This window comes from Pseudopipra pipra, chromosome 6 (genome assembly GCF_036250125.1).
Source record: "Pseudopipra pipra isolate bDixPip1 chromosome 6, bDixPip1.hap1, whole genome shotgun sequence".
Lineage (NCBI taxonomy): Eukaryota > Metazoa > Chordata > Aves > Passeriformes > Pipridae > Pseudopipra > Pseudopipra pipra.
The window spans coordinates 40,017,993-40,036,927 of record NC_087554.1 but is presented as its reverse complement, the minus strand read 5'-3'; positions in this window follow the sequence as shown (position 1 = coordinate 40,036,927).

Below are 18,935 nucleotides of genomic sequence, written 5' to 3'. Positions count from 1 at the left end.
GCCGTGTGCCAAGAGGGAGGCGCAGAGCGGTCCAACTCTCTGGGATGTGCGGGAAGGACCCGGGGAAACACAGCTTCTGTATCACCTGGGTTTGGTTTTATTGGTTGGTTGGTTGGAGGGTTTTGATTTTTGTTGTTGTCTTTCCCTTTATTTTTCCTCCTGTTATCCGAAATCTTTTTTTTTCTTTCCGTCTCAGCTGCTGGCCACCTTGTCTCCCATATGGATGGGGTTATCTTAGAAGAATCTCCCAGAGAATCGCTCCTTAAACCTCCTTTTGTCTTGGGGGTTGAAAAGGGCATTGTTGTGCATGAAAAGGACCTAGACAAAATCCGCACTGTTTCAATTCAGGACTGTTTAATCAGTCCCTAGCGACAATTTTATGGGTTTTAGGCGGTACAATAGCATCTTTTAAAACCTTGTGGCCTTCATGAAAACAAAGGACTTGAATTTTATGGGTTTACAACTCCAATTAGAACAGTGCCAATGTGTATGGGAGATTATCAAATTTGTATCATAAAACCCCTTTATAATAAATAATTACTGGAAACTGGGGAGGGGCGGGTGGGGGGGGTGGGGGGAAGAAGGGACCCGGACTTCAAGCAATGAACTTTGTTGCATGTAGTTTTAAAAATACAGATTCTGCCCTCCATTTTAACTCTTTGCGATCCAGTTATGCAGCTGGATGATCTATGAAAATAGCGTGATATCGTTATTAAAAACGGGGAAAAAAAAGACAACAAGAGAAGTCCGCTCCTCCTCAGCACAAATCTACCCTCGGTCAGCTTGCCGAGTGTTTGCAGCATCCGTTCGGAAGGGTATCTCCCTGCCTCTTTGCTTGTCTGGGCTGCTTTCCTGTCCGGGAGCCCACACGTGGCCATAGGAAAGCTCTGTAAAATAGGAGGGCTTAATTGAATTACTGCTTTTATCAGTTACTGTTCGTCCTGACAATGACAGAGGATGTCCCTTCCCAGTCCCAGGCTGCAACGATTTCCTCTCGTCACCAGCTGCAATGTCGTCTGATGCGGGTTTCTTCACGGAAAATGTGCAGTTTGTGAGCATTGCATCTTACCAAGCCCGGGAAAGGGAAAGGTGCGATTCCCGGGCACTGGCAAAGACTAAAGCGGTGCCCTTGCAGGCTGAGCAGAAGTCACTGCAGCAGCGGTAGTCAGGTTCAAGCATGGAGAAAAGCAGCCCCCTTAATTTGATGCATCCAAGAATCAAATGTATTAAATAATAGAATGAAGAATGTATTAAATAATGAGACAATTCAATAGACTATGGAGATTTACAGTAAAGAGGAAGTCTTATGAAGAAGATAGGGTGGGACTCAAAATATTATTTATTCCTGACAGAAACAAAGTAATCTGTCCAAATTTTTAGTGCATTTAGCAAGGAAAATAGTTCACCTTACGAACGGTTAAGGTGCATCTAGGAGATACTTCCTAAAGGTGTCATTAAAAAGATTTAGGGCAAAAGAAACTTAGCATCTTTCAGTGTATTTTCTGTTACTTTGGCTTGTTTTTTGATAAGGCATCTCAGCTGATGGTTTGGATTATTTTGTCTCCCCCTCAAAGAGGTGAATGTACAGTCTCTGCCTTTTTCCACTGTGTCTCACCATTACTTTTACCTTGAAAACAGGCCTATGATTTCAGTGAAACTAATGAATAAACATCCCATGATCAAGATCTAAATGCCATCTTCAACTAATGAAAATTATTGCTAAGATCTTCAAACATCTTCCCGTGTGCTTTATTCTTAGTTGGTAAATAAACTATTGACTTTACAAAGGCCCAGCCCTGTTTCAGTTGTAGCCCCTGGGTGCATGTTTGTTAACTCAGAACTAAAGCATTAAAACAAATAACTAGATCACCTCCAAAAAATGGATAATAGTTCTGAAAGAGCATATGATCAAGCTTCTTTGTAATACTTTATGAACGAACGGTCTCCCAGCCAAAGCACTCCCATCATTAGTCTGGATATACACACCATTCATTTTAAAAATTACAACAGATAAAAAACATCACCTCCCAAGCAGAACTCTGCCATGAACCAAATTATCCTGTCGCTGACTTAGGAAAGGCTCTTGGCAGCCTTGCAGTATGCCTATCTTGGCTAATGACCCATCTAGACTGTGTTTTTAGCTAAGTGCAAGTCAGGTCTATGGAAACTCTTTGGACTTTTCAGCCCCTCCTGCCTCCTAGCTTTTGAAAGGGGTAAACCTTCCACCCTTGGTTAGAGCCCAGCTGATGCTGAAGGGGAACAGAAACAGGTGGTGCCCAGCACTATATGTGGAGAAGCATAGACCTGGCTCTCCCTGTACTCAGTGACCTTCACAAGTCACAGTTCATTGCTGAAGATAGTGTCTTACTGGACTTTAATGCCTGATAACTGCTGCTTCTTGAGAAGATGGAAACAGCTAGGATACAAGGAATAGCAGTTTCTGAGCCTTAGTAATGGTACTCAGCCTTTTATTCAAAAGCCTAAATAGCAAATTTTCCTTTTCCTCAGCTAGTGCTTCCAACCCTTGACCGCTGGACCAGTCCCATACATACTGGCCATCAGGGAGTGAGCTCTTTCCAGAGTTCCTGCCATATCCAAAGAATTACAAAACAAAGACTCCACTCCACCTACTTGATATAAAATAAAAAAATTAGACAAAAAGTCAAGTGCCACTAGCATCAGCAATGGTAGAAGGACCCCAGGTACCTCAAGTAACTTTCAGGAGGCTTCTGATGCGCTGTGCTGGTTTTGGCTGGGATAGAGTTAAGTTCCTCACAGTAGGTAGTATGGGGCTGTGTTTCAGATTTGTGCCAAAAATGGTGTTGACAATATAGATTTTTTTTGTTGCTGTTATTGTTGAGCAGTTCTTGTACTACATCAAGGCATTTTGTGCTTTTCATACTGCCCCACCAGCAAGAAGGCTGAGGGTGCGCAAGCATTTGGGAGGAGGCACAGCTGGGACAGGTGACCCCAGCTGACCAAACAGAATGTCATATGGCATCATGCTCAGCATATGAAGTTATGGGCAGAACAAGGAAGAGGAGATGTTTGGAGTTCTGGAGTTTGTCTTCCCAAGTAACTGTTACATGTGATGGATGGAGCCCTGCCGAACACCCACCTGCCCATGGGAGGTAGTGAATGAATTCCTTGGTTTGCTTTGTTTGTGTGTATGGTTTTCGGTTTCCCAATTAAACTGTCTTTATCTCAACCCATGAGTTGTCTCACTTTTGTCTTTACAATTCGTCTCCCCCATCCCACTGGTGGAGGAGTGAGCAAGTGGCTTCATGGTCCTTAGCTGCTGGCTGGAGCTAAACCATGGCACTCATTTTAGTTAAAAGGGAACTTCCTGTGGGAAAGGAGTCAGTGGATGCACAGTTACCCGTATCAAAGAAGTTGCTTTATGCTCCTCAAGCATAGAGCTCTGCTTAAGAAACGCTCAGGAGTAGAGTAGCTCAGATCAGCTGTAACATTATTATTGTAATTTTAAAAATCATACCACTACAAGATATAACAGGTGTAAGAGATCTTTGCCCACCACTAAGTATGGATTACTGAGCTATGAGATCAGGTTACTTTTCGTCATATTCAGGCTTACAATTGCATTCTAAATGGTGAAGGAAATCAGCTCTCTAGACCAAGGAAGGATGTTGGCAGTTGTGCCAGTTTTCATCCTCTTTTCTCCAGTCCTCTTCCATTTAAAAGAGATCATGAAGTATTTGGAAAAAGCAAAAATCTCTCTAGAACACAGCTATATCTTTCTTAATATTCAGGACCAATATGGAGAACAAGTCCATTTCAGACATTCACAGGTCTGTTTGCCTTCCTGAACAAAAGGAGAACAAATTATTTACTTCTTCACAGGTCTTTGATCCATCTAATTCTTAAATTGAAGAGTTAGATATCCTCTTCAGAATCTGACAGAATTTGGTTCTGAATGAGGAATACTTAAAAAGAGAAAAGAAACAGACAAAAACAGGAAAAAAATGATTTAGACAAACCAATAGCAACAAGGAAAAGAATAAATCTCTTCACCAGTTCTGGTGCACAGAGGGTGTATTTCCCTGGGACTCTCCATGCTGCTTTTGAGCAGTCAGCCAAATTCCTCAGGGGCATCTGCTGTGCAGGACAGTCGTGTTCACTAGTTCATAGTGAGGACAAAAATGATTTCTTCACATTCCCAACAGTCACAGTATTTTGCTTAGCAATGCTTGTTGGCAGGAACATCTGACTTTGTACACTGGGAATGTAGTTTTCCTTTTACCTCCTTATTTTCCTAATTGGATGGATGGGGGGATTTGGTACTAAGTTAATGACTTTATGATACTCAACACTAATCATGATTTTACTAAATCATAAATGTAGCCACTTAAAAATATATAGAAAATATCATTCTGAAGAGAAAAAAATCCTTCTGCTGTCTTTGTGCATTCGCATAGAGCTCCTAATTTGACATCTCTGCTCTCTGCAAAATTCAGTATCATCCATGATGATTGCTTTGCCATAACGCTTCAGAAAAAGTGCCTCTCCTCTGCTAGCTGGGCACTAGCTGGGAGCATCATGTTATCAGACATCCTTCTGTGCTATTTGTACACAAAGTTAAAAGGTGAACATGACTGTTTTTACTAAGCTTTTCACTTTACTTCCCCTACAGTGGCCTCAGGATGCTATTGTTGGTATCTTCAATGACAAAGTTCTGTCTTCACCATCATAATTATTTCCTCTGTGCCTGGTTTACCTGCTTTCTACAGCTGGCTGAGATTTTGTTAATATTCTTCCCTTCCTCATATTTTCTTTTTAAACCGGTAATTCATTCTATTTTCTTCAGTCATGTTTATTACAATGATCTTGAGGAACTAATTTTACCACTGAATAACCTTCAGACCAAGTTATCCAAGCAATTTTCATAGTACCAGTGTATATATTCGAGAGTACTTCAGCATTTTTCTATTTATATTTGGCTACTGAAAACAAACTTTATCTATGATTCAAAGAAACCTAGAGTTTACTATTGTTTTTGGCTTTGAGTGCTGTAGTTTTAAATGTTCCTTTGGCAACAAAGGGTTGAATTTTGAGTGCACTGAAATTTCAAGCCACTACAGGAATACCGTTCTGTGTTTACATTTTAAGAAAGGTGTTGAAGCACTCAAGAGCTGTTGTGCAAGAACTGCAGGAAAGGTGAAGGCTTGGCAGTCATCCTATGGAGTAAAGGTTAGGGTAGATGTCCTGTCTGTTCTAGCTTACCAAAGAGACTGGTGAAGTAACATAAATTAAAGCACTCACAGAGCAAATATATTCTTGGGCATAAAAGGCCCTTCTGTTCAGCTGGCAAAGTTTAATGAGGTCCAATAGTTAGATAAAGCCTAGTTTGAAATCTGTCCTGACTCCTAACCAGTGAGAATAATAAGTCCCTTGTACCACAACTTGGTGACAAAAAACTCTAAAAAAATTTAATGTACTTGAACAAAAATGTTCACATTTAATCATAGAACTTGGCCTTGCATTGAGAATTAATCCCGGGGATCCTTATGGCTCATAACATATTAGAGATGACAGTGATTGTTTGAATAAGCGCTTTTAACCTTAAAACCTGAACATTTAAATTTGCTACATGGTGGACTTCAGGTACCAGAATAACCTCTGTCATCAACCCATGTAAATTATCCTCACCATTGGGCTACTTTACTTTCAGATAATCATGAAGTAACCTAATCAATCAGTATCAAAAAGATGGGTTTGCACCAGTTGTAGCTAGAAAGCCCTTCAGTGCTATAGTTAAGTGTACCAGCTACCAAGTAAGTGGCTTGCCTAGAAGAGTTGCTGAATTTGGGGTAGAGGCAGCAGAGAGGGTAGTGGTGAGGCCGAGCAATTGTACAGGCTCTTCTTTGTTGTATTACGTAGCCCTACAGCCCACACTATTAAGGGCAGGTGATGTCTCTCCTGGGGTTCTTGAAGAATCTGCACCCAGCTGCACATGACACTCTATGTCTCTGTTTCTAGCCGCACCCAACTATCAGTTTACAGACATCCTAAGGCAGCAATGCTACCAAAAGGCCAGATCTCCACCCTTCTCCCCAGCATATTTTCCCCTGTGCTATAGCAGCATGAAAATCACCCAGGCTGTTCTTAGGTCTTCTTTTGGTCACTGTCCTTCCTCCCTCTTGCACTGACTTTACAGAAAATGGGGGCTGCTAAGGACATCTTCAGACTAGGTTCCCAAGGGCACCTTGTAACAGCTGGGAAAAGAGCTGAAAAATCAGGAGACTGAGGAAATGTGTATGTAACTCCCTTGCTTTTTTTTTTTCTCTTCTCTTGCTCTCGCTCTCCACCATCAGGCTGTGCCTACTACAGAATCAGGCCAGTAGCTGCTCCTAACAGCCTCACTTTGCATTTTTCGCTATTGTCACTGTACCAGCCAATCATGTAAAAAATTATATATTGACTTGGCAGGTGCTTCTGTTTTGAACATGATTAAATAACTTTTATTGTCATCTTCAAAGCATTTTTATGGTCATTTACTGAGTGAAAGGGGCTCTGATTTTGTGAGCATCTGCCAGAATATGTTTGATCCTGTCATCATTTCTTCAGAAAATCACATGCCTGTAGCTAGAGCGCAAGATATGGTAAGTGCATGAATTGTCCATTGCACTCTGCTCTTACAACACTGCCTTCATTGTCAATGATAACAACAGCAGGGGAGAGATCTTGGGAGTTAAGCTACCTGCTGTTTTCTCCTTGATGTTCGAGCTCTTGGATGCTGCATGAATCTCAGAGATGCAATGAGTCACTTCTTTGTTGATGCCCTGTTTTATTGGTTGCTTAAACATGGTGTGCTGTTTGTAATTAGAGCTGACTAGAAAGGAGGATTTCCATTTCACAGGAAGTGTTGGGTGTTTTGTTGTGCATCAGCATGGCAGAATTAGAGCACTGATGGAGACCTGTGCCACGTTCTGCTGCTGCTCATGGAGCTGCTCTGCAGACCTCCATTGGACACACAGGTTTAAGTTCCTCTTATGCCCCCACATATTGAACAGAATTCATATATACCCCTCAAACATCCTGATTCTACTGAATCAGCACTTTCCTGCAGAAAACCAGTCGGAGCACTCTCTGTCAGCATTATCTATCTATGCAACAGCCTTCATTGACCTTCATCTGGGCTTGCAGTTCCTGTGCACATCAAAATAGAAGTACTTCTTGCTAGCTGAGTTAGGCTAGTAATATTGTGTGCATGAAGCAAAGAGAGTTACAAGTAGCACATCTTTGTTTAAATTTAGCAGTAACCAGCTGGCCACATTCTGTAGGAAGCAGGAAGGGAGGAATCACAGGGAGGGAGGGATCTGATGGAAAATCAAGCAGAAGCTATAAAAATATTTTTCTAAAATGGCAGCATAATGAAAAAGGGATGCCAAGCAAAGAGTTTACTGATCATCTGTGTATCACACTTGTAACATACTTCAGCTAGCTCAGCCTCAGTTTAGGGGGGGCATGCAGGTGTTGGGAAGGATAACTTCCCACACATGGTATTTTCTGCAGGATTCTTATCCACAGACAAAACTTATTTGTACTGCATTACCACCCTCTGAGATGGGCTATTAAAGTGCAAGGTGAAAAAGGCAGAAAGTTGAAGAATATGAGAGTGTCAGCATTCCAGAGAACAACCAAAATGGGACTGAAAGCAGAGGTTTGATTCTCTGGTAAAACCTATGGACTAAATGGATGTGTCTTCCCCTCGTTTTCCTACCCCTGTGTCCCCCCAGGATGGTTGTTCCTTAACCATTGCTCTGCCATCTGTATTTCTTTCAATGCTGGCTGTGCCACAACCATCCTTTGACAGCCATTACTTTTCCTCTCACAAAATTATTAACAGAAAAATGAAGCTCATACAACATAAGTTCTTATGGAACAATTTGAAAGACAGAAGAGGCAGTTAATAATAATGACCTTTGATATTGCAACAAAACAGCTTCTCACATTATGAAGGCAAAACCATTTGCTTTCAGGACTTCTTTCTTTTGGTTTAGAATGTCAAAGGAAGGAGACTGTAGGAGATATCTCACACTCACATGAATGTCTCTGACTATATTATTGTGTTTATGCTTATGAGCCTATGCTACCTGCTCAAGATCATGCTACACAAGTATTAAAAATCAGTGAGTCAGATCTCAAAAATCATGAGGCCAATGTAAAGAATCATGAGATTTAAAGAGAAAAGGACAATCTTTTTGTGTCCCAGTTTCTTTTTGAAAAACAATTTTGTTATATTTTAAATGTTGTTTGGTCTATTTTGCCTTTTCAGAAGAGATCTTAAAGCTCAGTGAGGACTAAAATAGCACATGATTGCACATGTTCTCATTTCATCATTTGACCTCAAGGACTGGGCTACTGAAACAATTACAGTGGCAGACCTGCAAAAATCATGAGGATTGTTGAGGTCTACATTTTCAAAGACCTGCTGTAAGATAATTTGTCCCTCATGTGGTTAGCTGTGGTGGAAATGTCCCTTCAGCTTTAGCACTACCTTTAAAAGCATCATGAGCCAGCTCTTCAGATGGTGCTCATCACCATAGCTCTAGGAAAATCTCTATCATCCAGCTGAGGGTTTGACCTGATTAATTTAATCACTTGGCATTGATATACACATATCTTATATTCTCTCACTTTCACGCTTACACAGCTCTAGTTCATAGTCTTTGACTAATGTGCTACCTTTATTTCTCATAACAAGCCCCTTGACAGTGTATGAATTCCAAGTTAGCAACAGAGCTTTTGAAACAGTGACTCCCTATCCACATATTTCCCTTCAAAACCCAGTTTGAGTGTTGACCCTCTGGGTCAGTTGGAACAGCCTCCATGAAGTTGTAGACAACCACGCCACAAATATGGAAAGATTCACAGGAATTCCAGTGTTGCACCTTTCACAGGACAAAGCCACATGGCAGACCCTGTAACACCTGATTCCCTAGGACACTTGTACATTATTACAAGTGCTAGACTTCTTACATTAACAGTTAATGATCTACTGTAAAAAAACAAGGAAATCAAGGCGAGAGAAAAAGCAAATGAAAGAGAGAAAGAAGAGAACATGCACACAGGAAGAGATAAAGCAAGAGTACATTATCATGGAGTATCCATATACAGCCCTTGGGAGATCTGGAGTCTCAGATGTGACCACTGCAAGGACAGATGATGTGCAGGTGAAATGGCTGACGTAGAACAAGAAATGCAGTCATTGACTGTGTGATTTTTGTGTGCTCTGTAACTGTGAGACAGTGTCACAGTATTAGCATTCTTCAAACACATCCCCTTGACCTGCTCCTCTGCTGCACTGCTGAGAAGGACAGTCTGGACAGCACATCCACAGCTGACTCACCAGGGCTGTTTGGAAAGCCAGTCTTCATCTCATGAAAGATGAAGGCGATGGAGAGATTCACCCTGGCCTCCCAGCATATGGTGTCTCCTATGCTTGCTAGTTCACAGAACTATTCTAAACAGGTTTCTTCTTACTTTTGTGATCACTCTTTTTGTTGCCTTTACTATTTGATCTGACTTTGTGAAGCCAGAGCAGCATATGTAGGTCAGGTCATGCAGAGGAAGAGTCGAACTTATTATATTTGCTGGAACTTCTTTCTTAACTGCTAAATATTGTACAGAGTAAAAGCATTAGGTTTTTTCTACCTTGCTAATCAGGAAAGAGGTAGATCTTAGCAAAGAGACAATTATGAAAATCAGGAAGCAATTTAATTGTCTGAAAACAGCTTAATTAGGAAGAATATAATTTTCTTAAATGATAGTAATAATTTTCCTGGGGATTAAAGAATAGCAGATCTTAACTTCAAAAAAAAGAAAAACCTTTTGCTATCAGAAACAAAAGTAATTGAAAGAATAATGAAAATAAATAAGTCCATCTTACCTCAGGTCCTCTTAAGCCTTATTCGCATTGGAATAATTTCTTTTTGTTTGTTTGTTTACTATGTAAATATGGAACTAGTATTTATCTATAGCATAACAGCTTCTAAGCCTGTCAGCAGGAGAAGGGCTCCACATTGCGGTAGGAGCTGTCTAAATATACCAAATATACTGTCAGAACCTCCCTCACAGGCCAAAAAAGAGGAAAAAATCCTACAGTAAACAAGTAATGCATTGCAGATGAAGTGTTGCTGGACACTTCATATTCCAGAAAACTAGCACTTGACACAATTAGGGGTGTACTTGGAAGCCTAAGCATACAGTCTAAAAGTTTCTGCATTGACTTGCACTTTAGGGTGATAGTTAAGGCCTGTCTCATTCAGGGAAACAATCACCCCCTTAACTTTAATTTAAAGCTCATGGTCTTCCTCATGCTTATCCAGATGTTGTTTCCTAGGGGAAATAAATAACAAGTGTTACATATGCAAATATATTGAAGTGTCTTTTTATTTGCAAAGTCCACCCTTCAAAAGCCAGGACATTCCACAATTTAGGTAGCCCCTTGGGCTTATTTATTCTGACATAGTCTTTAATCAATTGATCACACTGAATTTCTCCTATGAGATCTCTGCCTCTTTTAGTGCATAGCATGGCTGGAATTCCTTAAGAAGGCAATTGTGCAGTGTTTTGTATTTTTCCTGCTCTTCATGTTATTTTGCTTAAGTTAAAACACACACACGTGAAAGAGGATCTTTTCTATGCCCTGTCAATAGCATGGTGAGACACTGGAACAGGTTGCCCAGAGAAATTGTAGATGCCCCAGCTCTGGAAGTGTTCAAGGTCAGGTTGGATAGGGCTCTGAGCAACCTAGTCTATTGGAAGATGTCCCTGCCCATGGCAGGGCAGTTGGAACCAGATGATCTTTAAGGTCCTTTCCAGTTGAAACCATTCATTCTGTGGTTCAATGTTTCTATGGCAAGACGATTGAGCTAATCTATCAGTTTGTTGCTGCTAGAAGGGCCATTGTATTCCCTTTCCATCCCTGGTGCCCAAGGTATAGGGCAGAATGTGAGTGGAAAAGGTAACCATGAAATGCAGCCCATATTCCTTTGAAAGCTGGACCTTTAAAAAATGCATTTCAACACTGCCACAGGCAAGTGGTACATCAAGGATTTAAAAATACTGGTCTTACAGAAGGAATAGGGAAAAGATACCTGGGAAGCTGAGTCTTAAAGAGATCTAGTAAATGAGTTCAATGGAAACTGCTGTACAAATATGAGATAAAAAAAGCTAGTGTAATCCTTGGATTTTGAAGAATGAGTTGGAGACCCAGTGAAAGGAAGTGATCGGTATTAGATTACTATGTCCACTGACTGTATCCATATTTTCAAAACACATTCCAGGAGAACATGCAAACAAACTAATCCAAGAAAGATCAAAATAAAAGGATAAAAGACTTTAAAAATCATTTCTACTGGTCTTAACCAAAAGAAGACATAGCATAATTTTTTATAGCATAAAAATTTCTTCCCAGAGACACATAGGATTATTATGCTGATTATTATGTGAAGAGATGTATGGAGTTTTATTCCTGAACCCTCTGCAGTAATAGGTCTGATCCATAGGATCAGCTGTGCTCTAGTGTTCCTAGAGGCAAACCCCTCTTCAGTATAGGCAGAAAGGTATAACAAAAATGGAGGCTGAAAGCCAGACAAACCCAATCTTGGAGCAGAACATGCTATTTGGAAGTGTGTGAGTAATGAGCAAAGGTAAGGACTCTTCTAATGAAAACTGGAGACCACTCAAGACTCAAGGCAGAGTGACATGAAATAACTGGTGATATATAGGAGGCTGGGCAAGATGATTAATTGCTTTCTGATTTTATTCTTATCAGTGTAAATCAGTGCACAAGCAATAGTTAATGGTAGGTCTAGGGGGCAAACCATGGCTTTGAGTCCAGTTTTGCAGACTGGATCCTCAGAGCAGGCAAGAAGGAGGCTTAAGGAGAACTGCAGAAAAGAAGATCTACCCCCACTTTCCAAGGCAAATTCTAACTCAAGCGTTGCATCTTAAATCTTAACCTTCCCACTCAACCATTGTGATTGGAGAAGCTGTTGTTTTGGCTTGTATTTCTTTTTGTAAATCATAGAATCATAGAATAGAATCATAGAATCAGCTGGGTTGGAAGGGACCTCCGAGATCATCAAGTCCAACCCTTGATCCACTACCTCTGCAGTTGCTAAACCATGGCACTGAGTGCCACATCCAGTTTCTTCTTAAAAACCTCCAGGGACAGAGAATCCACCACTTCCCTGGGCAGCCCATTCCAAAGCCTGATTACTCTCTCTGTAAAGAAATTCTTTCTAATATCTAACCTAAACCTCCCCTGGCACAACTTGAGACCATGCTCTCTTGTCTTGCTAGTAGTTGCCTGGGAGAAGAGACCAACCCCAGCTGGCTACAACCTTCTTTCAGGTACTTGTAGAGAGTGATGAGGTCTCCCCTGAGCCTCCTCTTCTCCAGGCTGAACAACCCCAGCTCCCTCAGCCTCTCCTCGTAAGACTTGTGTTTGAGTTGCTGGCCTAGTTGCTCTCCTCTGGACCTGCTCCAGCACCTCAATATCCTTCCTGAACTGAGGGGCCCAGAACTGGACACAGTACTCCAGATGTGGCCTCACCAGTGCTGAGTACAGGGGAAGAATCACTTCCTTAGACCTGTTGGCCACGCTGTTCCTGATACAGGCCAGGATGCCATTGGCCTTCTTGGCCACCTGGGCACACTGCTGGCTCATGATCAGCTTCCTGTAGACCCAAACTCCCAGGTCCCTTTCTGCCTGGCTGTTCTCCAGCCACTCTGTCCCCAGCCTGTAGCACTGCATGGAGTTGTTGCGGCCAAAGTGCAGGACCCGGTACTTGGCCTTGTTGAACCTCATCCCATTGGAATCAGCCCAACTCTCCAACCTATCCAGGTCCCTCTGCAGAGCCCTCCTGCCTTCCAGCTGATCGACGCTCCCCCCCAGCTTAGTGTCAACTGCAAGTTTGCTGATGATGTACTCAATGCCCTCATCAGGTTCTTTTTCAGGCTGAGGAGCACTTTTCACCAGCAGTGCTCAGGCTGAGACTAAAAATCCTACCTGTAGACTAAGTCACTACTTAATGCAAGAATGGCTGTGGCAGAATCTGGCTGCAATGCTGCTCTTGTGTTGAGGAGCACTTTAGTCACCATCAGCCCTTGTTTGTTTTCATCAGAGAATCACTTACAGAGTCAAGAATTCTTCATGTGGACATGCAAGATCTAAGAAAATATATTATGTAAAAAGTGTCTTAAATTACATTTAAAGGAGTCTTTTTAAGCTACACAGGTTCTTAACTGGCTATGTAAATGGTAAAGCCTAGCTTTTATCCTCCATGCCTTCCTCCTGCCCGGAGGCAGCACACTGTGCTCAGCAGCACAGAGTATGGAAAGCTCTTCTGACATCCGCTTTGCCTCACTGAATTCTTTTTAAGACTCCAGTGCAAAGGCATTGCTTTGTTTTTCCAAAATGCTGTTGTGGGATTCCCATCTTTCCCGTCTTTTTTTACACTTTTTTTTTTCCTCCCCAGGGCACTTCTACTTGTTTAACTCCCTTTCTGAAGCAGAGCAGAGTTTTTGTTGTTACTTTGGATTTTCCTACAGAGTATGGATCCCCAAGTGCAACCACTCCTTGCAAAGAGGCCGCCTACATGGAAACGGAGGGACAAGCATAATTGTATAAGGGAAGTGTAGTCCAATTCTGGTTGCCCATGTCTCTAACACTAGCTGAGAATGTATCATCTCAAAAAGCAAGCATCTCCCTAGGTAGCCAGTGCAGCTGCATTCTTGCCTCACACAGGCTGAAAACCACTGTGGGAACAGATCTGCCAGTGGGACCCATATTGATGAAAAGGCATGATTAGTTGACAGACAAGACAACCTGAAGGCATCTCTGAAGATGTTAAGCTTCCACAAATAACTTTGCAGGAGCAAACCCTACCCCTCTCCACTCTGTTGGCACTTGTACAGCCAAGGATGGAGGACACACATATTTCCTGTGAGAGCACTTGTGTCGGCACCTCCAGATCTGCAAGGTTTCAGTTCATGACCTGGGCAAAAGACAGCCATTTTAGCAGGAGCTGTACTGTGCAGTTAGACAATGGAATCCCCACCAAATCATAGAGCTTGTCAGTCCATAATCCCAGGAAGAAAAGCAAACTGCTGTTAATCTGTGGAGAGGTGAGTAGGAACTGTTCCTTCCATACGACTATGGAAATTGTACACTGAAATAAGCGTGGGGGTGAAGGCAACAGCAATAGCTACAGAGCAGTAACAGAAATTAATAATAGAAAGAGAAACTTGGTGGATGACAAGTTGATTATGAGCTGGCAGTGTGCCCTTGTGGCCAGGAGGGCCAGTGGTATCCTGAGGTGCATCAGGAGGAGTGTGACCAGCAGCTTAAGGGAAGTGATCCTCCCCCTCTACTTGGCCCTAGTTAGGCCACATCTGGATATATTGCATTCAATTCTAGTCTCCACAGTACAAGAAAGACAAGGAACTCCTGGAGAGGGTCCAGCAGAGGGCCACAAAGATGATTAGGGGTCTGGAGCATCTCTCTTAGGAGGAGAGACTGCAGGAGCTGGACCTGTTTAGTCTAGAGAAGAGAAGATTGAAAGGGCATCTCACCAATACATACAGAATATCTCAAAGGCAGCCAAGAGGGTGGTGCTAGACTCTTTTCAGTGGTGTCCAGTGACAGGGCAAGGAGTAGTGGCCACAAAATAAAACACAAGAAGTTCCATCTCAACATGAGGAACAACTTCTTTACATTGAGGGTGGTAGAGTACTGGAAGGTTGTAGAGTTTCCCTCTCCGGAGACATTTAAAACCACTTGGACACATTCCTGTGTCACCTGATATAGGTGACCTGCTTTGTCAGGGGGGGCTGGACTAGATGTTCTCCAGAGTTCTCCGCTAACCCTAACAATTCTGTGATTCTGTGAAATCTCTTCCCATGGGCATGAGTAAACTGTGAGGACACTTCTGTTTGCCTTGGTGGAGCCAGATTAGCACAGAAAGAGCTTATCCTACTCCTGCTGGAACAGGTAAACGGAGCATCTACACAAACCCAGAACAAACCAGAGACTCAGAAGAGCATTGAAATGCATTTCCTACATCCTAGCACAGGAGGTATTGCTCAAACCACCAAGACCAAACATTTCTCCCGTTTGTGACCCTAAACCAAAATTCTGGCACATCAGCAGGTAGACAAACCATCAAGCCACTGTACTACCTCAGTACAAGTACCACTGAATGTTAGTATCAATGGTTACTAGTATTTGTAAGAGAAGAATCTATCAAGGAAGCATGAGCTAACAAAGATACCCCTGCTTCTAAGCAGAAAATTGAATATGATGCTATGCACACTTCTGAGGTTTTGATATGATGAGGTGAGAATCATCAGAGACTCCAAAAAGCCAGTTATTGTGGAGCCACTGAGCATAACACAACTCAGATGGGACACTAGAAGTGGAAACAGAAGCCATCAGCATGTCACAGGCTACAATACAGGTTGTACAAGCCTGAATAAAACAAATAATATGATAGGGCTGTCCTGATCAAATAAAAAAATGCTTCTGAGATTAATCCCTACTGCTATGGCCATGCAAGGAAGCATGTAAGAAAGATTTTGCCGAAGAAGTCTCTGCAGTTTATCCTTCCATTATAAGAACAAATTTTATTAAGTGGATAAGGAATCATTAAAAGTCCGTGGAGGGTGAAACATGGCTGAGCAGAACCAGAGGATGGGTAGGTGAGTATCTCATGAACCATTAGCATGGAACAGTATTAGGTATGCTAAGACTGAAATGAGAAGCCTGATCACATGGAGCTTACAGCTTTAAAATCTCATAAGAACCCAGTGTGATGCTGAGAAGAGGTCAGAACAGACTGATGTTTTGTGATTGTAGATGGTCATAGCAGATGATTGCTCTACTGCAGGGAGAATAACAAAGAGACTGGAGGATTGTTGCAATACTAAGACCACTCACTTCACAGTAAGATTAAAATTAACCAGGACCAAATGAGAACTTCCTACAGCATCTGCCTTGAAGTAGTGGCAAGCAGGATGAGGACAGCATCAGTCAAATCTCTTAGGGCCAAGTGAAAACCTAGATAAAGGACTTGTCCTCAGTGCATCACAAATCAGTGATTTGTGAGCTCTCAGACTAAGATCCTTTTTCCAAAGAAAGGAAACTCTGCTGCTACATGACCTGGCTGCATCAAGACAAAAATCCAAGCAGCAGAGTAGACTTGGCTCCATTTATCAAAGCACAAAATGCAATGATGACCTGGTGAGGCAGCCCCAGTTCTGAGCCTTGTTACATAACTCAAACTTGCTAGCCAAGATTATGCTGCTATTTTAGAACTAAAATGGGATGAAGACAAGTCAGTGGCAGGAATACATCATCAGTAAGGGAAAATGAAGGGGGCAAGATTTCGCATTATGGAGATAATTAGCCACCTATATATCTGGCCTATTACCCTTTTCTAGAAGGCTACTTTCCTTCCTTGGCAAGTGTTGATACCTTGCCAAGCCTGATACCAAAAAGCCTGTGGGTTTCTCAGCCCACCTAACAGCCAATCTTCTTAATATCTTTTTTTTTCTCTTTGCCAGACTTTAATTTTTCTCTTTATTTTCCTTTGTTTTACTTTTATTTTCCGTCAAAAAGCAGTCACAACTGTTGATATGGTGAGTTTGCTGCTGTGTGTTCTATTTTAAAAAGGTGCAGCACCTTTTTTTATAAAAACATTGGTGATAGTTTATATGTGTTGTACAAATGTATATGCTCTTTACACAGGGTATCTAAGTATATAAGTTTCCTCATCATTTGCATGCAGTACCACCTGAAATCAAGAGGTAAGTTCCCGAGAGTTGTCTGTGTCAACTGGACCCTACACAAAATTTCTAATGTAAAAAGATTATTATTGTGTCCATGGGAGGTCAACACCACATCCAGGAAGCAGAGATTCAGTGCTAATTATGAAAGATGCTTCACAAGAATATGAATGCACACTAAAATGCTAAATTATGAGCTCTATACATGGATTATTATATTCTACTGCAGTACAAAGGAAAATATGCCAATTAAAAAAATGTTTGCAAATTGTGAATTAAAAAAATTATGCAAAACTCACTCGCTATCTGCCTAATCCCCTAGAGGGCAGTATGACCTAAAAATAAATTAAGCTGAGCCAGACAATTAGGATTTTTCAAAGGCTAATTATGTTAAATAAGATTGCATTTCCTCCTTCCTCTGGCAAATTGCCACAAAGGTGCAAGATATAAGGAGATACTTAGAGTTTTCAAATTATATGAGAAAACTAATATGATAAGATTTACGATATAATCCTATATTAATTTCCTTAAATCACATAATACATATTTAATCTTGCAAACAGTCAAAGCCAAGTATGCTGTACTTAAGCATCCTCTCAGGTAGTTTCCTAATAGGGGTTTTAGGGCTTCAGTTTTGGATGGTCTCAGTTCCCTGTGCTAGCCTTAAGATTTTGCCTGTCTCTACCATTGATCCAGAGTCTTGATCCAGAGGAATTAATTTAAGCCAGGTATCCAAGCATGAGAGAAGTAGGGATCACTGGCTCATTAATCAAGCACTGCCAGGATTTGGTGCTCTAAGGTAGCCCAAATGTTCATCAAACTACTGCAAAGGCCCAGTCCTCCAGGTACTTTCATCGTCTGAATAAGGGAGGAATGTGTGTCTTCTATCTAAATGAAGAAATCAGTGTCCTGCAGACATAGCTTTATATCATGTAGTATATGAGGATCACAAAACATCTTTACTTTTGCAGACAGGCTTGGGGCCATGACCACTTTCCTGGGGATCCTGTCCCAGTGCTCAACCACCCTTTGGGTGAAAAACCTTTTCCTGACACCTAACCCAAACCTCCTCTGACTCAGCTTCATGCCATTTCCTCAAGTCCTGTCGCTGGTCACAAGAGTGAAGAGATCAGTGTCTGCTCCTCCGTTTCCCCTTGTGAGGAAGTTGTAGACTACAATGAAGTCTCCCCTCAGTCTCCTCTTCCCCAGAATGAACACACCAAGTGACCTCATCTGCTCCTCACATGGCTTCCCCTCAAAGCCCTTCACCATCTTCGTTGCCCTCCTTTGGATATTCTCTAACTCTATATCCTTCTTATATTGTGGTGCCCAAAACTGCACACAGTATTCAGGCTGAGGCCACACCAGTGCAGAGCAGAGCAGAGCAGGACAATCACCTCCTTTGACCTGCTGGCAATGCTGTGCTTAATGCACCCCCGGACGGACATGGTTGGTCCTTCCAGCTGCCAGGGCACTGCTGACTCATATTCAACTTGCCATTGACTGAGATCCCCAGGTCCCTTTCTGCAGTGCTGCTCTTCAGCCTCTCTTTCCCTGGTCTATAAACACAGCCAGGGTTGCCCCATCCCAGTTGCAGAATCTGGTACTTGCCCTCGTTAAACTTCATACAGTTGGTGATTGCCCATCTCTCTAATTGCTGAGGTCTCTCTGCAAGGCCTTTCTGCCCTTGAGGGAGTGGACAGCTCATCCCAGTTTAGTGTCATCGGCAAACTTAGTATTCCTTTGAGTCCTGTGTCCAAGATGTTAATCAAGATGTTGAAGAGCACAGGGCCTAAAATGGAGCCCTGCAGAACCTCACTGGTGACTGAACCTCAGCCTGGTGTCACCCAATTCACTATAACTCTTTGTGCCTGACCTGTGAGCCAGTTGCTCACCCATCATGTAACCCGGTTATTCAGCTGTGTGCTGGAGATTTTGTCCAGAAGGATACTATGAGGGACAGTATCCAAAGCTTTGATGAAGTCCAAAAAGATTACATCTACCAAGTTTCCTATATCAGCTAGGTGGGTTATCCTGTCATAGAACGAAATCAAGTTCGATAAGCAGGACAATGGAAGGAAAAAAACTCCAAATGGACATGAGCCTGTAAACAGCCCCCA